We start from the raw sequence: 26,725 nt of genomic DNA on the forward strand, positions 1-26,725 counted from the left end.
TTTGAGTTAGCTATATTGGTTCAATCTGTTTAATTTCTAGCAACTTTCAAACTTGTTTCAACTTGCCTGTGAATGTACACTAATGAGAAAAATATTTTATATACTTAGTTCAGACCCATTTTAATAAGTGTTTTCCAAAACTTTCAAAGTTCAAAAGTTTCCTAATATCATTTCAGTACATCATTGCTCCAATGTTTTGCCAAATATCTGTGGTAATGAATTGCTCTGTATTTCAAAACTGGGAAACTTATTTGTAGCATTTCAAAAAATGTCATAGCAGGTTTTTAGATTTTGTTTGTTTTTCTTTTAAAACAGCTCTGTGTATAATTATAGTTAAAGACAATGACTCTCAACCAGAGAATAGGAGAGACCTAAAGGAAAATATTACGAGCCAGCAATATTGACTTAAACAATTTTTATCCTACTTAAACATATACAAAAACACAATAGTATAAATTCTTCATGTTTTAATTGGCTCATGACCCTCTATATACTGTTTCATCATCCTCTCCCTAAACTAACTACTTGACCCTTTGAGTTATTTCCCAGAAACCATGAACATAAACTTCTGGCCTCAAGTGATCCTCCTCCCTGAACCTCACAAAATGCTGGGATTATAGGCACGAGCCACCAGGACCTGAAATGCCTATATGAAATGATGCCTGAAATGATGGATTTTCTACAAGGAGTTGAGGCTGGGAAAGCCCCAGGAAAGACTTCCACAGGGCCCACTATCCCCCTCCACCTGCCCCAAAGCAACGTGTACCCTCCTTAAAAAGCCCATGGATTTGAGGCATCTTCCTTCTTCCTGACAAAATGTCTGTTGTATTAAAAATGTCTTTTTTCCTTGGCAACCCTCTTTGTCTCAATAATTGGATCTTCATGCAACAACCAATTCGATCTAGATGGAAACCTCCTTGTGGTTTAGACAATATGCCTAATTCTTTTCCAACCATAAAACCAAGTTTTTATAACAAAACCAAAAAATTAAGAAAATAAAAATTCAGAGTAATAGCATTAAATTAATATGACAAATGATATATTGCTAAAACTAAGTTTAAACTTATATATAAGATACTGACTGCTGTAGTGTTAGTTGAGTTAGTTGAAGTTTACCAAACTAGTGGTACTGGGATGCCAGGAACCCTTTAGCGCTACCAAAAGTTCAGCACATGTTCCCAAAACCACATCAGAATGAGGGTGAGTGGTTTGACAAGAAGGAAAGAGAAGTTTATCAATTTGCTGGCAAATGAGGAGGTTGTCATACTGCTGTATTAAAGTGCCAATGTCCTGCTTCTGAACAGAAATACAGAGCTTTTCGAGGGAACTGTTCTGATTAATCTCATCTTAAGTGAAGACACTCTTATAACCTCCAATTAATCCCATCTTCAGCTAAGACAATCTCATGACCTTAGCCCAGATTCATCTCATCTCCTGTGACACAAAGAACAAAGGGCATTCATTCCCCCTGCACCTCCTGACCACTGGCCTGAGTCAGGGATGTGAGTTTTGGTCCCCAAAAAAGGGTAAGGTAGATTTGAAGAGAAAGAATATATTTTTACCCTTTATTCAGGCCATTTTCTCTGTTACATCAGCAATAATTTGTGGGGTTTAGTGTGTACATCATATATATATGTATGTATATATATTACATATTTCATGTCCTTACATTAAAGGAAGATATTCAAACTTTAATTTCTAATTATTCATTGACAATATAGAAATAAAATTTTTGTATATTGATATTGTTTCTTACAACTTACTGAACTCACTCAAAGGTTTTAGCAGCTTTTTCTCTGTGACATATTCCCCACTTTCAATTTTTCCCTTCCATATTGATTGGCGAAGGGGTGATGTAGTCATCAAGCTACCTCCTGATAAATTAAGGTGATGTTTAGATGGAAAATATAGATTATCAGGTGAAGAAGGGAATAAGTAATAACTATAACCATGAGGATTGACAAAGGAAAACACACTGTTGCCCTGCACACAATGTTCAATACAGGGTTATAAAAGAAACGTGGGGCCTCTGAGTGCACAGCTATTTGTTCCACCCTGTAGGTGATCCAGGAGACCAGCTTCTGCAATTTCAGAAATCACGTACAGAAATACTTGTACCAAATGAGGTTTTAGATATCACACACCGTAGCAAGACAGATCGATAGAAGAGGAGAAAGCCCAGGGATATCTTCACTAAGAAATTGTCTCTCTATCCTATAGGCAGAACAAATAACCAAAACAGGACTAACAAAAATACCAACATTTTCATTTACTCTTCTTTTTCTCAAACTGAAAACCATTATCACTACACCTCTTTACTTTAGTAAGATGGAATCAAGGTTTCACTTCTGATAATTTTAATGAAGTGTGAGTTGTTAGAGGCACTTCGGAGAATCTCGTCTGCTTCTCTGCTTCCAGCTGGGGTAGAGATCTGAAAAAAGCAAACTATGCATAGAGTTAGCACCTGGCCCTCTCATTTGACACATTGCTTTACTCTATTTTCTTTTATTCATGGTTACATTACCATACTTACCTTGCGGTGCTTGGAAGTATCTCTTTTTTTTTTTTTTATTGTTGGGGATTCATTGAGGGTACAATAAGCCAGGATATACTGATCGCAATTGATAGGTAAAGTCCCTCTTGCTTCATGTCTTGCCCCCATAAAGTGTGACACACATCAAGACCCCACTCCCCTCCCTCCATCCCTTTCTGCTCCCCCACAATAACCTTAATTGTCATTAATTATCCTCATATCAAAATTGAGTACATAGGATTCATGCTTCTCCATTCTTATGATGCTTTACTAAGAATAATGTCTTCCACTTCCATCCAGGTTAATACGAAGGATGTAAAGTCTCCATTTTTTTTAATGGCTGAATAGTATTCCATGGTATACATATACCACAGCTTGTTAATCCATTCCTGGGTGGTGGGCATTTAGGCTGTTTCCACATTTTGGCGATTGTAAATTGAGCTGCAATAAACAGTCTAGTACAAGTGTCCTTATGATAAAAGGATTTTTTTCCTTCTGAGTAGATGCCCAGTAATGGGATTGCAGGATCAAATGGGAGGTCTAGCTTGAGTGCTTTGAGGTTTCTCCATACTTCCTTCCAGAAAGGTTGTACTAGTTTGCAGTCCCACCAGCAGTGTAAAAGTGTTCCCTTCTCTCCACATCCACGCCAGCATCTGCAGTTTTGAGATTTTGTGATGTGGGCCATTCTCACTGAGGTTAGATGATATCTCAGGGTTGTTTTGATCTGCATTTCTCTAATATATAGAGATGATGAACATTTTTTCATGTGTTCGTTAGCCATTCATCTGTCATCTTTAGAGAAAGTTCTATTCATGACTCTTGCCCATTGATATATGGGATTGTTGGCTTTTTTCATGTGGATTAATTTGAGTTCTCTATAGATCCTAGTTATCAAGCTTTTGTCTGATTGAAAATATGCAAATATCCTTTCCCATTGTGTAGGTTGTCTCTTTGCTTTGGTTATTGTCTCCTTAGCTGTACAGAAGCTTTTCAGTTTAATGAAGTCCCATTTGTTTATTTTTGTTGTTGTTGTTGTTGCAATTGCCGTGGCAGTCTTCTTCATGAAGTCTTTCCCCAGGCCAATATCTTCCAGTGTTTTTCCTATGCTTTCTTGGAGGATTTTTATTGTTTCATGCCTTAAATTTAAGTCCTTTATCCATCTTGAATCAATTCTTGTGAGTGGGGAAAGGTGTGGGTCCAGTTTCAGTCTTTTACATGTAGACATCCAGTTCTCCCAACACCATTCATTGAATAGGGAGTGTTTCCCCCAAGGTATGTTCTTGTTTGGTTTATCGAAGATTAGGTGGTTGTAAGATGTTAGTTTCATTTCTTGGTGTTCAATTCGATTCCAAGTGTCTATGTCTCTGTTTTTGTGCCAGTACCATGCTGTCTTGACCACTATGGCTTTGTAGTTCAGACTAAAATCTGGTATGCTGATGTCCCCAGCTTTATTTTTATTACTAAGAACTGCCTAGCTATATGGGGTTTTTTCCGGTTCCATACAAAACGCAGAATCATTTTTTCCAAATCTTGAAAGTACAATGTTGCTATTTTGATAGGAATGGCATTGAATAGGTAGATTGCTTTGGGAAGTATAGACATTTTAACAATGTTGATTCTTCCCCTCCATGAGCATGGTATGTTCTTCCATTTGTTAATATCCTCTGCTATTTCCTTTCTGAGGATTTCACAATTTTCTTTATAGAGGTCCTTCCCCTCTTTCGTTAGGTATATTCCTAGGTATTCATTTTCTTTGAAACTATGGTGAAGGGAGTTGTGTCCTTAATTAGCTTCTCATCTTGACTGCTATTGGTGTATACAAAGGCTACTGACTTGTGGACATTGATTTTATATCCTGAAACATTACTGTATTTTTTGATGACTTCTAGGAGTCTTGTGGTTGAGTCTTTGGGGTTCTCTAAGTATAAGATCATGTCGTCAGCAAAGAGGGAGAGTTTGACCTCCTCTGCTCCCATTTGGATTCCCTTTATTTCCTTGTCTTGCCTAATTGTATTGGCTAGAACTTCCAGCACTACGTTGAATAGTAAAGGTGACAGAGGACAACCTTGTCTGGTTCCAGTTCTAAGAGGAAAAGCTTTCAGTTTTACTCCATTCAGTAAAATATTGGCTGTGGGTTTGTCATAGATAGCTTCAATCGGTTTTAGAAATGTGCCACCTATGCCTATACTCTTCAGTGTTCTAATTAGAAAAGGATGCTGGATTTTATCAAATGCTTTTTCTGCATCTATTGAGAGGATCATGTGATCTTTATTTTTGCCTCTGTTAATATGGTGGATAACGTTTATGGACTTGCGTATGTTAAACCAGCCTTGCATCCCTGGGATGAAGACTACTTGATCATGATGAATGACTTTTTTGATGATAAGCTGTAATCTATTGGCTAGAATTTTGTTGAGAAGTTTTCCATCTATATTCATGAGTGAGATTGGTCTGAAATTCTCCTTTTTGTTTGGGTCTTTTCCTGGTTTTGGTATCAGGGTGATATTTGCTTCATAGAATGTGTTGGGGAAGATTCCTTCTTCCTCAGTTTTTTGGAATAATTTCTGCAGTACAGGAATAAGCTCTTCCTTGAAGGTTTGATAGAATTCTGGAGTGAAGCCATCTGGACCAGGGCATTTTTTGGTTGGAAGATTTTTTATTGTTTCTTTGATCTCAGTGCTTGAAATTGGTCTGTTCAGGAGCTCTATTTCTTCCTGGCTAAGTCTAGGGAGAGGGTGGAAGATTTTTTTTATTGTTTCTTTGATCTCAGTGCTTGAAATTGGTCTGTTCAGGAGCTCTATTTCTTCCTGGCTGAGTCTAGGGAGAGGGTGTCATTCCAAATATTGATCCATTACCTTCACATTGTCAAATTTCTGGGCATAGAGTTTCTGGTAGTATTCAGAGATGATCTCTTGTGTCTCTGTGGGATCAGTTGTTATTTGCCCTTTATCATTTCTGATAGAGGTTACTAGAGATTTTACTTTTCTATTTCTAGTTAGTCTGGCCAATTGTTTACATTTTATTTATTTTTTCAAAAAACCAACTCCTTGTTTCATTAATTTTCTGAATGATTCTTTTGTTTTCGATTTCATTGATCTCTGATTTGATTTTGGATATTTCTTTTCTGTACTGAGTTTAGGCTTAGATTGTTCTTCTTTTTTCCAATTCCATAAGATGGCTTGTGAGATTGTTGATGCATTCTCTTTCTGTTTTTCGAATGTAGGCATCTAAAGCGATGAATTTTCCTCTCAAAGCTGCTTTTGCACTATCCCACAGGTTTTGGTATCTTGTGTCTTCATTGTTGTTATGCTCAAGGAAGTTAATGATTTCCTGTTTTATTTCTTCCTGCACCCATCTGTTATTCAACAGAAGATTGTTTAATTTCCATGCCTTGTGTGGGGTTGAGCTTTTTTGTTAGAGTTGAGTTCCACCTTTAGTGCCTTATGGTCTGAGAAGATACAAGGTAAAATTTCAATTCTTTTGATTCTGTTGATATTTGTTTTGTGTCCCAGGATATGATCAATTTTGGAGAATGTTCCATGGGGTGATGAGAAGAATGTATATTCTTTATCTTTGGGATGGAGTGTTCTATATGTGTCTATTGTTCTGTTTAAGTAGATTAAAGGTAGATGACCATTGTCTTCTTGCTTGGAAAGTTTCATCAGAGAAGTCTGCGGTCACTCTGTTGGATTTGCCCCTGTAGGTCAATTGGCGCTTACTCCTGGCAGCTTGCAGAATCTTTTCTTTTGTCTTGATTTTGGACAGTTTCATCAGAATGTGTCTTGGAGAAGCTCAGTTAGGGTTGAGTCGACCTGGGGTCCGATATCCCTCTGAAAGCAGTGTGTCAGAATCTTTGGTGATATTTGGGAAATTTTCTTTTGTAATATTCTCTAGTATGGCTTCCATTCCTCTGGGGCATTCTTCTTCCCCTTCTGGGATTCCTATAACTTGTATGTTGGAACGCTTCATAAAGTCCCATAATTCTGACAGTGAACGTTCTGCTTTCTCTCTCTTCTTTTCTGCCTCTTTTACTATCTGAGTTATCTTAAGAACTTTGTCTTCTACCTCTGAAATTCTTTCTTCTGCATGGTCTAACCTGTTGCTGATACTTTCCATTGCATCTTTAAGTTCCCTAATTGACTGTTTTAGTTCCTTCAGCTCTGCTATATCCTTTTTATATTCTTCATATCGTTCATCTCTTATTTGATTCTGTTTTTGGATTTCCTTTTGGTTATTTTCCACTTTATTAGCAGTTTCCTTCATTGTTTCCATCATTTCTTTCATTGTTTTCAACATGTGTATTCTAAATTCCCTTTCTGTCATTCCTAACATTTCTTTATAGGTGGAATCCTCTGCAGTAGCTACCTCATGGTCCCTTGGCGGGGTTGTTCTGGACTGGTTCTCCATGTTGCCTGGACTTTTCTGCTGATTCTTCCTCATGAGTGATTTCTTTTATCTGTTTCCTTGCCCTAATTTTCCTTTCACTTCCTCTTGCTCTTTAATTTCTCATGCTGTTTTTCCACTGTTTTAGTCCTCCTGTTGGGGTCCAGAAGTCTCTTGCTGACTCCCTGTATCCTCACAGGGGTAATGATAGCCAGATCCCACCAGCCAGAGATGCCTGGAGTCCTATATCCCCAGATTCATGGTGCCCAGATGCAAGGAAGCTGTTACTCGGCCACCATCTTGCTCTCCCCCCTCAGAGGTGAGGTTTTTAATGAGAAAGAAGAACAGGTTCTCTAGGGGAAAGAATGTTGACCAAGAAGGTGCACAGGAAAACTTCAAAGGTGCAGGCATCTGGGCAAGTGCAGGAAATCATCTTTTCTTTCTCTTTGTATTTTGGGGAGCATCTAGCCCTTCCAGTTCGATTCACCTGAACTCCAACTGCGGAGTGGGTGCTCTCAGGAAAGAGGGGACAAGGAAAGTAGAATAGGCCAAGGGAAGGAACTAAGTAAGGATGTGGTCTTGGCTGAAGTCAAGCTTCAGTCTAATTCCAAGGAGCCCTACAAAGTGAATCAGAAGTGTCTCTTATAAACTATTTCTTAGGAGCTTACCTTAAGCCTGCTGACTATCCTTATCTGGAGGAGGGTAAACAGCAATACCTTATTGCACTTCAGGTGGGTTCTGTATAATTTTCATTCTAGATATAAGGCTTTACTTGGTGGGTTACTTCTGCTAAAAAGAGCATCCATTTTCATTGTATATGGAGGAAAGGGTCTACAAATATCTCAATGACCTGCAGGATCATTGAGTTGACCATGTCCAATTCCTTGGAAAAATGGTTCACCAGGTTGCTACTGGGAGTTCACTCAAAGAAGCTCATGGGTGACCACAGGACTCTGTAGCATATCCAAGCACAGAGATTGAGAAGCAAGGTTCTCACCAAAGGACTCTGCAATGGAGCAGGAAGCACGGTGATTCCCTGAGAAGGAGCTGCTGAGCTTCCTCTGCACCTGCTTGCCCACAGTGTCCATCACCAGCATCCCATCCTCCATCTGCCCAGACTCTTGGCTGCTACCAACCATCATCCCTTTGTTCTCTGAGTCCAGTTCCTGCTGTGCACTAGTATACATGCACAGGAACTAGGCAAAGGCCCGATCTTGGGCCAGCAGTTCCAGGTAGAGGCCCATCGCAAGGTGTTCCTTTGGGAGGGTTCAGGTAACCTCAGACACTCCTTTCTTCTCTACAGGTAAGACAAGGCTCTACCAGCCTGAAAAAATTATCTGCCAATACAAACCTTGGCATCTGAGTGAAACTGCCAATCATCAAGGGTGGACCCCGCACATGTTGGGTTCCTTGTATATCAGGTTGCCTTTCTGTCCTTGGACTGCCCAAAGCACATAAATACTTAGCTGAAAACAGGGTCCTCTCAAATGAGGTCCCAGCAAACCCATCAATGAATCATGCTCTCAATGTATATATTCAGATACTTCACAAGAGACCAAACCAAGCTTTGGGTAGGAAACAAGTTTGTGAAAATTCTGTCTCCATTTAGTTGTGCTATCCCAAGTGACAGAGCCCTATTATTTAGCTTTATAGGGAATCTAAGTCTGTTGAGGCCTGAACTTCAAGCAAACTTCTCTGCAATGGTAGTCTTCTGCATACTTCACCAGGACCTGTTATTTATCTAGGAGGAGCTTAATGGTGCCCTGAGTTTCTGTTGCTTTTGGAACAGTTCCTGGCATACTTGATGCTTCCCCAGGTCTGCCCTGTGGGCCCACTGTGGGGAGTTCCCAGTTGTCTCCTGCTCTCAGCTGCCTTACCACTACCTGGATTATAGAGTGGCATGTACAACTGGTGCTAGGGGCTAGGCCATGGCAGGAAGGTGGCTTCTGGACCACTTTTGCCCATGTAGCTTGGTATCAATTAAATCCCCACTGTCAAGTTGCGTCTGGGGCTTCAGTAAGAAATCCTGGAGCCCTGAGCCACCTCAGTTAGGTCCCCACTGTCAATTTGTACACAGGGCTTCTTGGAATATTGGGTTGGAGTTACTAGTGAGGCAGGGGCTCCTAGCCCATCCTCCTTTGTTGTCTAAGTCTGAGATTTGAGAAACCATTTGCTTTCCTAAGGGTTTCTTGTTACCTGGAGCCCTTTGCAATTTGAGACAGGATTCTTTCCAATATCTTTTTTTCAAAAAGCACATTGATTGAACCCTACCCTAGGGTGGCCTTTCTTTTGGGATATCTCAAAGGGTCCTTGGCTGGCATAGCTAGTAGAACACACACTTTTCATTTTATCTTAAAGGTCATATTAACCAGCTGTAAAGAATTCATGCTAATTGCCTTGCCCTGTCAATGGGTGCCCTCTGGGCAAATTGTGCTTTGTTTGTTAAGAAGAGACCATTCCCAACCCTGAATCATAACCTAATGGGCAAGGGATTAAAGAATTAGTTCAGGCAGACCCTTCCTAAGCCCTCTCATGGTGCCAAGAGATGGCAGTGATAGCCAACATTTCTTACTCCTTGCTGCTCACTACTGGGTACTAGGCTATATGTGCCTTCCTCCCTCTCAGTGGGTCTGCTCCAGGGCTATGGTTTCTCCCTATTCTTAGTGTGTGTGTCTCCACAGCCAGCTGCAGAGTTCCAGTGGGGTTGGGAGGACCTCGTTTATCAAAAATCCTACAAATACAGGTCATTTTGTGTACTGTAAACAATGAGTTTATCTCAAGTAATACCATAAACAATGAGTATATCTCAGGCAGAGGACTTGAGAATCAATATTCTAACCCTGAACTGTCTGGTAGAAATTTGAGCTCTGAATTTTCCTTGATAAAATTTTCCTTTAGTAAAAACTTGTGCACAGAAATTAGCTATCCTAGAAAACTTGGTATGCTTTTGATACAAATACTTGCAAGTAGAGGCACTATAAACCAACTGGGATGCCTGAAGGGGGCCATTCTTCTTGTCTTCCTTTATTTTTAAAGGGTTTATTTTCCATTCTTTGTTGAAAAACTCTCTACAAACAAGAAAGTTCATTTTCTCTTTTACAAGAGCACAGAAAGTCCAATTGAGATTAATTTTGGGAGGGAGAAGCAATAGAGAAGACCCTTTAGCATGTACCTCCAAATCAAAATTGGTATACAAACAACAAATTCCAGGGAAAAGAACCAAAAGCTCAATAAACCAAGGATCATCAACCACCAGTTATTTTCATACTATGTAAGAGTGGTACCAACCACCACTTTTCCTCACATTCCAGATGAGTAGTATCAAAATACAAAAACTCACCAGACAAGTGGTACAAAAATTTTTCAAATAATCAATAAAATTATTATTGATAATAATAATTATCCCACCACAATTTTTTTTTTTTTTTGGCTTTTTTTTTTTGGCCGGGGCTAGGTTTGAACCCACCACCTCCGACATATGGGACCGGCGCCCTACTCCTTGAGCCACAGGCACCGCTATATCCCACCACAATTTAAAATACCATGGCCTATTAATCGAACAGAAATCTCCATTTAACAGAATACCACTCTCTTTCCAAAGTTTTTTTTCCCAAGGGACTTTGAGATGGACCTTTTTTACATTACAATGAAACTCACAAATAACTAGACAATACAGAGGATCTTCAACACAAAAATGCCAGGGCCTAGCAAACAAATGGGAATCCAAAGAGTTCAAATGTCACCTCAAATGCCCTACCACAGGGCTGTAAGGGTCACAGATGGGAATCTAAAGTGGATAAATGTCACCTCATGTGGTAATGGAAATCCAGAGGGGTAAACACTACCCAAAATGGAAGGTTCAAAAACTCTCTCCAAATGGGTGGTTTAATTCTCCTGTTTCCTGAGCTTCCAACAGTAGCCCTGTCACAGGGCTGAAAGGTTCAAAACCCTCCTCAAATGGGTGACTTAATCCCCCCATTCCCTGGGAAACTCTCTCCAGATGATAGCCTCATCTACCCACTCCCTGGGAACCACAAACGAACTCCAACTTCAAACAAGTTTCCCTAGTCCACTCTGCTTCATGACTTCCACCTCCAAATGGTTCCTTAAAACAAATACCCAGATAGGGCTCCAAATAATTGGCCTGTCACAGAGATAGAGGGTTCAAAACCCTTTCCAAATGGATGTAATCAGGGTCTCTGTGTGCAAACTGGGGACCTTACCCAACAAAATGCCTGCATCCAGACACTTTCCAAATCCATTTCATTCTCCTCAACTCAGTTCAGATTGTGCTGAAAGCTATGTCTACTTTTTGAAGACAGATATGGGAGTTCCCTGGAGCTATGCTGGGGCCATTCCTTGTTCTCTAAACTCAAAAAGCAATTGCTCTTATCTATGGAGACCCACACCTTTGACCCAGGGCTGCTTCCTGCCTCTTCTAGCAATTGTGGGGTGCCATTCACTAGGGAGTTAATGGGATTCAGCCAGGAACACCTAATTCTGTTACTGAAAGCTTAGCACTTGTCCCCAAGGCCACATCAGAAGAATAAGGACAAGTGGTTTGAGAAGGAAAGAAAAGTTCATTAATTTGTCAGCACTGACAACACTGATACTTTGAGATGAAAGTCTGAAGGCCTCCTCATTTGCTGGTGGCAAATTAATTACTTCCTTTTGCTTCTTCTCAAACCACTCATCCTCATTCTTCTGATGCAGCCTTGGGAACAAGTGCCAAACTTTCAGTAATATTACCACCTTTCTCTATTTAAAGAATCATGACCCCTCTGTTCCTTTCCATAGCATTTGACTTTACCTTAGTGAAAACATTACATTTTCATTTTAAATAAACCTATCTTCCTCTTATCAATCTACTACAAGTGGTACATTATTTCACCTCAATTGCCTTTCTTATATTGTCAGATCTCAAGTTAATATATTGCTTAACAAATTAAAGTCTTATTTTATGAAAGTGTTTTTCAATAGAAATTTATAACCATAAAATTTGTCTGCAACTGTTAAAAAGTCAAACATGAAAGTAGTATCAGATAGATAAAAAATGATTTTATCATTTTCATATTAGGATCCAAGGGTAGATATGCTGGAGGGGGGTGGGGCCTTGGTGTGTGTCACACTTTATGGGGGCAAGACATGATTGCAAGAGGGACTTTACCTAACAATTGCAATCAGTGTAACCTGGCTTATTGTACCCTCAATGAATCCCCAACAATTAAAAAAAAAAAAAAAGAATTCAAACACAGATATGCAGAAAGATAGCAATCCTTTTAACATTAGGAAATGCTAAGACAATTGCAGCTATACTTTCCAATGCATTAAAAGCTAAATGCTATCAATTGTGTCAGTCACTTATTCTGAATAACATCACAAAATTAATACTAAATTAATCATAAAAATAATTTGAAAATACTTTTAATTTGATCACTGGATAATTCAGAATTTTAAAAATTGTTTTAAAGCTAACATTAAAATAAAAGGACTGATTTTAGTTTTTCCAGTATTTTAGAATATGTCTACCATCTAACATTTCCTGAAAGCACATGTGGAATTTGATTTGGGAAACACCAAAAAAAAATTAAAAAACAAAAAACAAATTTAAGAGCTGTGTATTATGGAAAATAATCCTTAAAGTCTACAGTCAATATAATACTTGGAGACATGTGTATATTACTGAAAACTCGGTACTTGTTCCCAAGGCCAAATCAATGAGAATGGAGAGCAAGGAGGAAAAAGAAAAGAGAAATTTATTAATTTTCTGCTAAGGAAGGTAGCAGACTAGCACCTCAAAGACCACCATTCTGCCTGTAAGCAGAAAAAACAGGGCTTTTTAAAGGGACCTGGGGTTCAGGGGTTGGACCAGTGTCACATGTCATGGCTTTAAACTATTGTTGCTTAACTATAATTGATGATTTCAGTCTTGGATTATCTGGACCTTATCTCAGGTTCTCAGGTGACTAAATCTTGTGAGCCTGTCAGGACAATTCCGTTGTACTATCTCCTTTGTTCTAAGACAACAGAAAGCAAACACCAAGGAACATTTTTTTCTGACCTTTAGATCATTGGCTTTAGGAAGGACCACAAGTTTTAATTCCCAAAAAAGGGAGGAGCTTTAAAAAGACAAATTGTGAAACATTTCTTTGCCCCTTTTCACACCTTTACTTCTGTTTCATATCAAAAATTGGAAAAAATACCATATGTACAATATATTCTGTATTTATTAAAATATTTCAGCTCTAATCAGGTTCTGGTTGTAATTTAAGACACTTATAATTCAATAACTTTATCTAATTATGTAAAAATCTTTCCAGCATATTCAGAGTGAACTTAGTGCAGCTGTGTTTAAATGCATTCTGGTAGGGAGCTGTAACCAGGCCCCTGGAGATTTTAGTACCCTGGCATTTTTTTAATGAGTGAAATATTAAAATTTGACTAGGTTCTTGTTTACTTTCACATGTTAGCTATTTGCTTCCTGATCAGCACCCCTATTCTCAAAGTAATTGCCAATTGCTGATGTACTTGCTTTGTTCAGCAGGAAGAGATAATTATAGGGTCATAAAGAAAAATCTATGAGCTTATTTTGCAGAATAAATGAATGCCCTTGACAAAGCTGCTGATGCCCAAGGTGTTATCTGAGACCCCCTCCTTTACTACGTAGACACACTGCCCTTCCCTTCTTAGCATAAAAGTTTCCTCTTTCATTCTTTTGTTAAGAAGAATCTGAGACATTTTGCTCTTCCATCAGTCTTCTTGCTTCTCTAACCTCGAAGTACCAATGTCACACTGGCTTTATTAGCACATCTGGTACATGAGCCTGACTTTGGAATTTTACGACAATTCTAATACTGCCTTTGGCCTGGAACAATCTCAGACACAAAATGTGAAAGCCAGTGTAAATTTAACATAATGAAAGAAGTGTACATAAATTATACAGAATTGGGGTTTTAGAAGAGTTATTTATAAGTCCTGTTCCCAAGATTCACTTGCTATGCATTCCTGGATCAGAACAGAATATAATGAAAATGAAATGAGTAAAGTAATATGCGATACAAAGCACACTTTTTCTATTCAGTTGCAAAACTTAATTTTGATTATTGCTTTTTATGAGATAAAATGATACTACAATGTTAGTCATAAGTTTTCAATTTAGGAAACTAGGGCAGGTATTTTTCAGGACACATCATCCACAGAGGACAAAGGCAGATCTCATTTCCCTTTAGTGATTTCTGAGTTCTTATCACATACAATAATAACCTGTTGTACATTCTTGAAAGGAAAGATTAGTTTGCATTCATAATATTTAGCTTCAGGCTAACGTAATAAGCATTTGTTGAAAGTCTTCTATGTTTTAAGCATTGTGATAAGTAATAATGATGATCAAAAGAGGTCAAAAGAATCCAGTTATTATAAACATTACAGTTTAATAGAAATAAAAATAAACACAAATGTCCACCTAACCAGGCAATATCTGATAAGCATAATAAAATTGACATAAGGTGCTATGAAAAAGGAGATAATTTTCAAGCTGGGAAATCTGAGTAGGAGCCATGCTACATATTAGTACTATTATTTAGTCTGTACCTTGACAAAAGCTACTTTCAACCTGTATGGATGCATGCCTCTAGTAAAGTATATTTCATTGAGAAGTCATACCCCAAGGAATTGGAAAAAAGTGATTCCATTTTTAGAGAACCATGAATCATTTTATATGTATGATTTTTTTTTTCAGTTTCTTCAAAGTGTTTTGTGAAAAATATGGTTGAAAATAGGCTGGGGCCTAATCAAGTAAGGATTTGAATGTTAATTAAAGAAATTTATATCTTGTAAATAATGTATATATACATTATGTTGCATGTTCTTAAAAAGAAAAGGCCATGACCAGAAATAGAGGTGGGCAATATACAAGGATAAGAAAGACCAATAAGAAATGTTGTTTAACATGTGAGTTTTTTCTAGACAAAGAATGGTAGAAAGAAAAGAATAGATAAAAGCATAATACTTAAGGAATCTATAGGATTCTTTGATTGATGGGATATAGGATACAGAAAGAAAAATGTATTATGTAATTTCAAAGTTTGGATCTTGGGCAACTTGAAAAGAGGGCAGAAATGGAAAACAGAAAGTTGTACAGAAATGATGAGCAATTGAGTACTGAGAACATTACCAAACCAAACTGGGGTCTGCTGACTTAGTGCTATAAAGGCAGACACTGGAGCAGAAAGAAGCATTTTTAATTGCAGGATTCCATGCAAGGAAAACAATCAACTAACAAAACCCAAATTCCACACTGGCTTATAAATCAGGATTTTTTAAGGCAGGAGTACATTTTCAACAGTCAAAATTGCAAATCAATACATGAAAATTATGGCGGTTATACATTGGAATGGCCCGTAAAGTTGAGATATCCTGAAGTGGGAAAAGAGATAGGTAGATTCAGAGTTTCTTGGATTAATGGAAAGAAATATTAAGATGGATGTGACAGGCCACCTAGGGGGGAATTTAGAACAAAGAATGGCAGTCAGAGTTCAATTCCTCTGTTTATCTTTTATTTTCATCTGATGGGGGTTTCCAAAAAACAGCTTTAAGAACATATGTTGAGATGTCATCTCTTCGTTTGTACAGGTAATCTAAACATCTTGTGAGTCTGAGTTGCTTGGGGTGCCATTGTTCTCATTAGGTTGCCCATTCTCCTTTCAATAGGAGAAAATACATTAGGTCTCAAGAAAATACATTAGGAAAAATCATAAAATTTAGGAAAAATCATAAAAACATTAAATATATACAGAAATTAATTACAATGAAAATGATGCATACCAAAATTGAGGTACAAGTCATTTATAGAGAATTTGTAGTCTTAAATTCTAGGTATTCAATCCAGATGTTATATAAAAACACAGACTATTTAACTGTCTTCCATGGTTTTTTTATGGTTTGACAGCTCATTTATTTTTATCAATGAATAATAATCCATTTCCTGGATGTACCACACTTTATTTATACATTCACCTACTGAAGAACATCTGAGTTGATTCCAAGTTTGGGCAATTATGTCCAGATTTGTAGATTTTTTTTTATACACATAAATTTACAACTCTTTTTTTTTTTGAGACAGAGCCTCAAGCTGTCACCCTGGGTAGAGTGCTGTGGCATCACAGCTCACAGCAACCTCCAACTCCTGGGCTCAAGCGATTCTCTTGCCTCAGCCTCCCAAGTAACTGGGACTACAGGTACCAGCCACAACACCTGGCTATTTTTTGATTGCAGCCATCATTGTTGTTTGGTGGGCCCAGGCTGGTTCAAACCCGGCAGCTCAGGTGTATGTGGCTGGCGCCTTAGCCCCTTGAGCCACAGGTGCTGAGCCAATTTACAACTCTTAAATAACAAGGTGCCTAATTGTGGAATCACATGGTAAGAGTGTGTTTGTTTTGTAGACAACTACCAAATTGTCTTTCAAATTGTCTGTATCATTACGTATTCCCATCAGCAGTGAATGAGAGCTCCCGTTGCTCCAAATCCTCTTCAGCATTTGGTGTTGTCAATGGATTTTGGCCATTCTAATTGAATTATAGTAGTATTTTCTTGTGTTGTTATAATTTGCATTTCCTTGATGATGTGTGATATGGTACATCTTTTTGTGTACTTATTTATTATCTGTATGTCTCCTTTGTGAAGTAAATTTTAATGTTTGGGGCACATTTTTGTTTTTTTTTTTTTTTTGTAGAGACAGAGTTTCACTTTATCGCCCTCGGTAGAGTGCCGTGGCCTCACACAGCTCACAGCAACCTCCAATTCCTGGGCTTAGGCGATTCTCCTGCCTCAGCCTCCCGAGTAGCTGGGACTACAGGTGCCTGCCACAACGCCCGGCTATTTTTTGGTTGCAGTTTGGCCGGGGCTGGGTTTGAACCCACCACCCTCGGTATATGGGGCCGGCGCCCTGCTCACTGAGCCACAGGCGCCGCCCTGGGGCACATTTTTTAATTGTATTATTTGTTTTATCGTTGAATTTTAAGAGATCATTGTATATTTTGAGTAACAATACTTACCAAATAAGTCCTTGCAAAATTTTTCTCCAAGTCAATGACTAGACTTGTCTTCATCTCTTGACATTGTATTTTGCAGAGCAGAAAATTTTAATTTTAATAAAATCTTACTTATCAATTTTTTCTTTCATGGATTATGCTTTTAATGTCCTATATGAAAAATCATTGCCACACCCACAGTCATCTGTTTTTCTTCTCCTATGTTGTCTTCTAAGAGATTTATAGTCTCACATTTTACATTTAGATCTATGGTTCATTTTTGAGTCAATGTTAGTGAAGGGTATAAAATCTGTGTTTAGATTAATTTTTTGCATATAAATGCTCAATTGTTTAATGACACTTATGGAAAAGATTATCTTTGCTCCCTTTTATTCCCTTTACTCCTTTGTCAATGCCCAGCTGACTATATATACATAAGTCTATTTCTGAGCTCTCTATTCTTGTATTAATATTGTATTAATTTGCCTCTTTTTTCACCTGTACCATACCACACTCTCTTGATTACTATAGTTTGATAGTAAGTCTTAAGGTCAGCTAGTATCAGCCCACCAACGTTATTCTCCTTCAACACTGTGTTGGCTATTCCAGATGTTATACCTCTCCATATAAAATTTAAATTAATTTGTCAGTATCCACAAAATAATTTCCTGAGAGTTTGCCTGGGATTTCATTGAATCTATAAGTCAATTTTGGAAGAACTGACATCTTAATAATGTTGAGACATGAACATGAAATAATAGGCAAGAACACTGAATCAATATTTTCACAGAATAGAATAGTGGTACAATCTACCACAGATAAATGTCTTGTAGAAGAGAAACAGATGGGATATTTGATAATATATTTCATTTGATGGGAAAAACCTAAATAATATAATTCAACATGGATACATGAGGTCAAACTGTAGTGCAATGTCTTTCATGAAGACAGTGGCAGATATTCTCAATAAAACACACCTATTAGCAAGTCAAACTCACTAAGCACACAAATTCAGGATGGTTCATAACATGGAATATCCATCCAATTATTTAGATCTTTAATTTTATTCATCAGAATATTGTACTTCTCATGTAGATCCTGTGCATACTTTGTTAGATTTATGCATATTTCATTTGGGGGTGCTAATGTAAATGGCATTGTGTTTTAATTTCAAATTCCACTTGCTCATTTCTTGTATATAGGAAAGTAATTGACTTTTATATCTTAGTCTTCTATTCTGTATCCTTGCTATAATTGCTTATTGGGCCCAGAAGGGTTTCGTTCCTTGCCAATCAGTGTATTGTACTTTGGTTTCTTTTCTTATTACCTAGTGAGAGGGGACATCCATGACTTGTTCCTAATCTTAGTGTGAAATTAGTTTGATATCAAAACTCAAACAACAAATTGGTCCATAATATAAATTGTTTAAATATTTAATTAATAACTTTCAAAAGTAAAAATTATCTTGGAAAAATCCCCAAAAAGTGTCATAATTTCACACAGCATTTAAAATACTTTATTAAAAGAAATTAAATAAATAGATGCCATTTCAAAGAGTGGAATTCACTATTAGAAAGATGGCAATTTCCCATAAATGTACCTTTAACATAACTAAACTCTAGGCAATTATCACCAATGTTTTGTTTTGTTTTCACTTTTTTTTACATGACAAGCTCATTATAAAACTAGCATGGAAAATAAATTTCTAAGAATCCTGATGACAGTTTTAAAGAAAAGCAAAATGAAGGGAGCTGCCATATCAAAAAGCAAGATTATTCCTCTGTAATTGAAAAAGGTAGAATTTATGCAAAGATTGACTAATAGCTAATTAAGGCAAATACAAAGCTCAAAAATCAGTTTGTGTTTACAAACTTTATTTATTTATTTTTTATTTTTGCAGTTTTGGCCGGGGCTGAGTTTGAACCTGCCACCCCCCAGTATATGGGGCTGGTGCCCTACTCCTTGAGCCACAGGTGCCACACCATGTTTCTAAACTTTATACATGACAAAGTCCTCTGTAGGAGGGGAAGCATTACATGGCAACTTAAATAACAGATATGAAGGGTCTTTTAAAGAAAATGATATTTATTCAGGAATGGTCATTAGGAATACACATCAATGTATTCAAGAAGGCAAAAAAGAAAGATAAGTTTTTTAAAAAAGAAAAATGAGGAGGATCCCATAATTGTTGTGAAACAATTATCCTTGCCTGCAAGGAACAATAACAAGGGTGGTGTTAGTCCAAGATTTGACAGAGAGTTGGTGCATAGATGTTCTCACAGAAGTATTTTTTGTGTAAGGTTACACTGGGTTTTGTGCAGGATGGTGGGCTTTCCAGAGGCTTTTGTGATAATTGCTGTCATCAGGCACATGTGCATGAAAACACTCCCTTTATGGCCTTCCCTGGATCCATTTGTCAGAGTTTGACATAAGTGACTCCATTTTGATGCTGACAACTTTCACATACCCAAAAAGAAAAGTTTTAAATGTAATCTCCACCCTGCACCATATAAAAATATCAATTCTTAGTGAACTAATAACTTAAATGTGAGAAGCAAGGAGGTATATATTTTAAGAAAAAATAAGAATATTTATCTTCATAATAGTTTTATTTATTTTTAATTGTTTGGGATTCATTGAAGGTGCAAAGAATAGGTTACACTGATTCCATTTGTTAGATAAAGTCCCTCTTATAATTGTGTCCCATCTCCAAGAGATGTGCCCTGAACTGTGATGCCCCAACCCCCTCCCTCCTCTCCTCTATCTGCTCCCCCATTCCTCCACCCCCACCTTGTATTAGATTATCTAATACCTTCATATTAGAATTGAGTACATTGGATTCTTGCATCTACTTTCTTGTGATGCTTTACTAAGAATAATGTGTTCCGCTTCAATCCAGGTTAATACAAAAGATGTAAAGTCTCCATCTTTTGAATGGAGGAATAGTATTCTACAGTATACATATACCACAGCTTGTTAATTCATTCCTGGGTTGGTGGGCATTTAGGTTGTTTCCACACTTTAGCAATTGTAAATTGATAACAGTCTAACGCAAATGTCCTTATAATAAAATGTGATAAACAGTCTAGTGCAAATGTCCTTATAATAAAATGGGTTTTTTTTCTTCTGGGTAGATGCATAGTAATGGGGTTGCAGGATCCAAAGGGAGGTATAATTTGAGTTCTTTGAGGATGCGCCATACTTCCTTTGAAAAAGGTTGTATTCATTTTCAGTCCCACCAGCAGTGTAGAAGTGTTCCCTTCTCTCCACATCCACGAAGCAGCTGCAGCTTTGAGTATTTATCTTTATGATTTTGAAATGGGAAAAAGTATTTTAAATAAGATCAAATAGTGCAATCCATGAAGAAAACACTGCTACATTTAGTTAGGTTAAAGTTTAAAAACATTTTTTATTAGACAAGAAACATCAAAAGACATTTCATAGGATGAGAGAAAACATTTCCAAAACTTATAGCAAATTAAAGGAACAAACAAAAAAGTAAGGAGTAACACTATGTGAGTTGCTTAAAACATCAGTTTTATGCAACAAGAAGTTCTGTGGTGAGGGTTTGTGATAGACTCAAGATGCTATCAGGGATCTAGGCTATTATCAATACATTTGTCTTCATGCTTAGTGTTCCGAGGTTCCAGACATGTGCAGTTTCTCAAACTTCATAACAGTTTGGAAGAAGGAGATTGGCAAAAAGCAAAGAGCAGATTACCTTCAGTTTCAAGGCCTTGTCTTTTTCTTTTATATGGAATGTCCTCCTCCTGGATTTCCACTGGCATCTTATTAATGAGAAGTCTCCCAAATGGCTTCTATTACTGCAATGGCAACTAAGAAATGAATGTTTTCAGTCAGGTTCATTGCTGTCACAGACAAAAATCAGTTATCAGTAGTGAAGAAGAAGAGAACATGGTATGGAGTAAACATGTAACAATTCCTGCCACATTTACTTGCCAGAATATATGTGCAGGACTCCTACTCATCAGTAAAGAAAAAGAAAAATGAATCCAATGTAAAATGCCAACAGATATAAACAGTCAGTAGATAGAAAAAGTAATCCAACTAGTAAATATTCAGTATCAACAGGTGTTCAACCTCAACTTTAGATGTTAATTCATGTCCCTGAAAATATAGTGTTTTGGCAAGAATAATAAATTAAAATTTTTATATTTCACTGGTGAAGACAGCTACTTCCTAAGAGCAATGAGCAATGTCTAGGAAATCTGAAACTTTGTACCTACTACTCAGAAAGTGTGTTTATAGATATGTACACCAGAGAAATGATCACATGTATTCATAAAGAGACTTCTCTAAAACAGCAACAATAGCAAAATTTATTAACAACTTCTATGTCTGTCAAAAAATACATAGATGAATTTTGACATGATCATATATTAAAATGTTAAATGACAATAAAAATGAATTCTCAGCATTTGATATAAATACTCAATATGGATCAATCACAAATATGTTGGGCAAAGGCCTACATATCCAATAATTCCATTTATATAGAAATGAAGAAACACAAATAAGTCTATGTACTATATAGGTCTATGTACATATTTAGCAAAAATATAAAGAAATAGATGAGATTGATAAATACTAAAGTTATATCATGCATGATAGGAAAATTTAATTATTTTATTTTTTAAATAGATAATATAACATTCATTTCTACCTACCTATTCATTATCCTTTTTTTTTTTTTTTGCAGTTTTTGGCCGGGGGCTGGGTTTGAACCCACCACCTCCGTTATATGGGGCTGGCACCCTACTCCTTTGAGCCACAGGCGCCACCCCTACCTATTCATTTTCCACCTATTACCTTTATGTAATTCTGCATAACCACAATATTTCATAATTATTTAAATGAAAAATGGAAAATTGGCATTGCAATTTTTTACATGAATTTGAGGGTAAAAAAAGAAACCAAAACAACAGATGACGTGCCCTCAAAACCATTTCAATCTCCCTTCTCACCTCTGTCTCTCCCTAGCCTATTTTGAAATCTTGGTAACATTTTCCACCTCTAAGCATTTTTGAAAAGATAACAAGATCAAACTATAGGCAAAAGCTTTTGTTTTTGATATAAGAAAGTATTCTTCTGAGATAGGAAGAAAAAACATAATTTTGATAAATGTAGTTTTGAAATGCCTAGTATAATATTTTATCTTTCTGACTAGAAGATTGAATGAAAACACTTCATAAACAACCGGCTGCATTATTTATTTGTTATTTTCATTATGCAATGGTGAGCTTCGCGTGTGATTATTCTTTCTCTCTAGATCTGTGCTGTGCACTCCTAATTTAATTTGCGGATTTAAGTAGCAGTTAACTTTATCAGGTTCTGCTGGAACACTGAATAAATCGAGGATAGAAACTTGTCCATTTGGTTTGGCAACAGGAAAGCCGTCTATGCCCCTGACAAAGCAGTTTTTATGGAAAGGGTGGGTAAGTTAGAAAGCAAAACTGACGAAATGTTGAAAAGTGAAAGGAAAGGGATTACAAAGAGATGATATGCAGAAACAGGTTAGCTATGAAGAACAGAAGAAACTATGAGCTGGTAGAAGGAGGGCAATGGAGGATTCAGGGAGGTCTTCCTGTTTTATTTTCAATGAGAATTAGAAGAGCATGTTTTCATAACTCATACAGCAGAGAGACAAAGGTCACTGAGGCAGATATTCCACAACTATTTCAGATTCAATATTTCCAGTACTGAATTCATCCTCCCCACCCTCCAGCCTCCCTATCCTAATCTCATTCCTAAATCAACGTATAGACCCTCCCCACCAGTGGTTACCTAAACTAAAAGTCATCCCGGACTGCTTTGTCTCCAGCATTTCCTATACATGCAGTCCATCATTAAGTGCTACAAAATTTACCTCCTAAATTATAAACACTCTTCTCCTCTTCCCCATTCTACAACCAGTGTCCTCACTGAGACATTCTCTTCCAGATGCATAAGTTTCACAGTTTCAGCTTGATCTACCTCGCTCTAGTGTTACCCTATAAAATGTGCTTTCTGCCAGATGCCTAACATACATCAATCACCCGCTTAAAATCTTCTGATTGTTTCCCGCCCCCCAAGCATAATCTCTAAGCCTAATTACAACATCTTGTCAGTATTCTTAAGCAATAGCTCTACTTATATATCCTGGCACACACTGCACTGTTTCAAATCTCAAACTCAAGACTAAAACTGCCCCCAACTTGACCTTACTGTTATTCGTTGAAAAATCAGATCAGCTATCATCTCCCCCTGGAGATTTTGCATCTTCTACTTTATCATCCTGAACCCTTCCCCAGTGCTCCTTTGGGAGGCACAATCCTAAACGGTTCCGCAAGGTTTTCTACTTCCCTCTGAACTAAGAACTGCAGGACAGAACTGCGAAAATAATGAGAGTTCATCATTCATTACATTAATAGAAGGAATTTTGCAGATGAAATGAAGTTTACTAATTAGTTGACTGTGAGTTAATTAAAAGGGAGCTAATCCTGGTCGGGCCTAGTGACAGAAGAAGTAAGAAAAAGTTCAAGAATGAAAAGGATTCAATGCCCCACTGCTGACTTAAACGTGGGAAGGCCCAGGAGGAGGGACAGGGGAGGCCTGCAGAGGCTAAGAGTAACCCTGGCAGAACTCTGCAATAATAAAAGCATTCTGTTTTAGGGTGCTAAGTTTGTGGTGACTCGTCACACAGTGAATGGAAATCAGTATGACGGCAAAGCTCCTCATGTTGGCTCTTTTGCACGTCATGTTTATGGTGCTTTCTTTCCCTGTAGTTTGTGAGCTGCTTAGGATAGAAACTAGGTGTTAGATGAAATGTCTGTATTCCCAGCATCTAGGCTAGTGCTTGACACTGGGGCACGCTCAACAAGTATATATGGAGCATCTGAGGAGGACGTTACCACGTCAGTTGAGTCCTGTGGGAAAACAACATTGACATGGAGTTTAGCGTATAGCAGTTTATTGGGGGCTTGGGGGCAGGTGGGGGGAATGGGGATAACACCTGTGAAAGCTAAAAGACAAAGAAGCTTTCAGACTGCAGTGCAGATCCAAAACCCAGAGCAATGAGTCTAGAGCTCTAGAACAATGAGTGCCCAAAAGGGGCAAGCCATATTGGGCAGAAATGGCCAGGTTGAAAATTCCCCATCGTACTCATTCATTGGTTGGGGGCTGCCCAGGAAGGGCACTGCCTTGGCTTTAAAGCTGAGGTGGATCCTGGGAGTGCCAACAGCGGGAAGCTAACTTGTTTTTCCTAAACCAGTTCTTTTGGGAAGAAAGATCTAATCCATGGCCACCATTGTATGAATAAACACTGTTTCTTAAGAATATAACAAAAACTCTGCTTATCAAAGTAGAACTATAAGGTTTTAAGGTTTTCTTCCAAAGAGTATACAGTAAAGACTTCAAAATGATTATATCTCTATGTCTAGAATTCAGTTAAGAATCACTATTTCATAGCAAAAGTCATCCTGATCATAAAAGCTTCTGATATTGATAGTTGTGTTTTTTCCAAAGCAGAGAATTATTAGTCAATTATAACTTTCCAAGGTTTTGGCAAAGAAAAATATTTTTATCTCAAGGGCATATGTTCAGCTTAGTGAAAAATCTGTTTTAGTAAACACCACCAATTACTTTTAAAGGAGTTTGGTTTTCTTAGTGTCATTAAAATAAAATTTTAAAAAGAAAACAATTTTCTTAGATTGCTGTCTGAATGCATCCATCTTTGTTCTTGAGGCTGTCTTTCTCATTTGTTTTAACAAGTGTATGTGGGATTGAATAGGTGTGAATTCTGAGGAAAACTATTCAAAGCTTTCATTATCATTTCACAAGTGTCACAAATAATTATAAATTGTTCTTTTCTTTTTACAGGAGAGGAAGTTTGGCAATGTACTAAAGGAAACATGTTCAAAGGTAGCGGCCAAATCATATTCTTTGATGACTCTCATGTTTGAGAGCATTGACATCAGTGGAAAATACGATAAACAAGAATACATTTCCCAAACCTCCTACATTCTTTTTATGTACATGAGCACAAAAATTCCCAATGCAAACTTTTCTCAGATATATAGCTTTAGAATTAATTATAACAAATGACATTTTCACAACCGGGAGCCTGAATGAGACTTAATGTCTTCTAATATCCTTCATGATACTGGTTTCCTGGCACCAAAATCTCTCCACCCAATTTCTGGCTGGGGATTTTGGATGTATCTGAACTGCAATATCAAGGTTTAGTTCTATCATACAGGGTTTTAAATATATGAACATAAAGTTTTAGTGGCACTTTGGAAATGAACACAATTTTTAAGAGATACAAATTTGAGAAAATTTTACATTTAATCTCATTTACCAGAATTCATCCTAATTCTGGCTTCAATTTGCTACTTATAAATCAGTGGGGGAAAAAATTCATCTAAAGAAAAATGTAATGATTTTCCACCTTCATCTTCCATAGTAAAGACAGAAGTCTGGAGCTTTGCAAGAACCCTGCTCCTTCCATCAACCACATTTTCCTTGTCCTTTTACTCTCTGCCCTTGGATGACTATCAGTCAGTTCCTGCAAATCTTAACACCTCCTCATGTGTGTTCACACCTGGCTGATGTTCTTCCGATATTTCCTTTCTTTTAGAGGAGCCACTGAAAGGAGTTTTCATGTTCCTGCTTCCACATCCACCAACCCTTCTAGGTATGCTGCTATTCCTGCTGCCTGAGATGAACTGCCTTAGCCCCTCTATAAGCCAAGCCTCCACTAAGCCCCTGGTCCCTTCCTTCTCATTTCCTCAAGGACACATCTCCAGCAATGCTCCCCTTTCTCCTACCCTCAATTTCCCTCGTCACTAAATCACTCACATGATATAGATTGTGATGTTTTATCTTCCATATTTTTGTAAAAAAGTCCTCTTGACCTCACAATCTTTTCCAGCAAAAACTCCTAAAAGTGTATAGCCATCTGTCCTGTCTACTTTCTCTCTTATCTTCCTACCCAACCAGGCTCTTGTTTCTACTACACCAAAAGAGCTCTGATGAAAGGCTGGAGGAGAAGGGCTGGCGTTAAAAAATCATTTTCAGGGCGGCACCTGTGGCTCAGTCGGTAGGGTGCCGGCCCCATATACCGAAGGTGGAGGGTTCAAACCCAGCCCCGGCCAAACTGCAACAAAAAAATAGCCGGGCGTTGTGGCGGGCGCCTGTAGTCCCAGCTGCTCGGGAGGCTGAGGCAAGAGAATCGCTTAAGCCCAGGAGTTGGAGGTTGCTGTGAGCTGTGTGATGCCACAGCACTGTACCGAGGGCCATAAAGTGAAACTCGGTCTCTAAAAAAAAAACAAAAGAGAACTTTTTAATAAAAAAAAAAAAAATCATTTTCAGTCCCCATCTTTAGCTACAGACAGAATCTGTCATAGTCGATACTTTCTCAAACACCTTCTTCACCTGTCTTCACTGGTGTCCCTCTTTCTGGGTTCCCCTCTCATCAGACTAGCTGCCTCATCTCAGTGTCTTGCTGTTTCCTCCCCAAATTCCATGTTTCTAATGTTAGAATACTCAGGCTCAAGTCCCTGGATATTATTTCCTTTTCTATCTATATACTTCTTCAAATGTCTCATCTACTTTCAAGAATACAAATATTATCTATTTTCTGAGGAGTCCCATATTATATTTCAAATCCCTATCTCTCACAAAACGTCTGACTGCTATGGTCAACAGCTTTCTTCCCACCTACACTTAGATGACTAATCAGAAGCTCAAATATGCCACACGGAAACTGAATCCTGGTCTG

The sequence above is a fragment of the Nycticebus coucang genome, chromosome 16 (genome assembly GCF_027406575.1).
Source record: "Nycticebus coucang isolate mNycCou1 chromosome 16, mNycCou1.pri, whole genome shotgun sequence".
In the NCBI taxonomy this organism is placed as follows: Eukaryota; Metazoa; Chordata; class Mammalia; order Primates; family Lorisidae; genus Nycticebus; species Nycticebus coucang.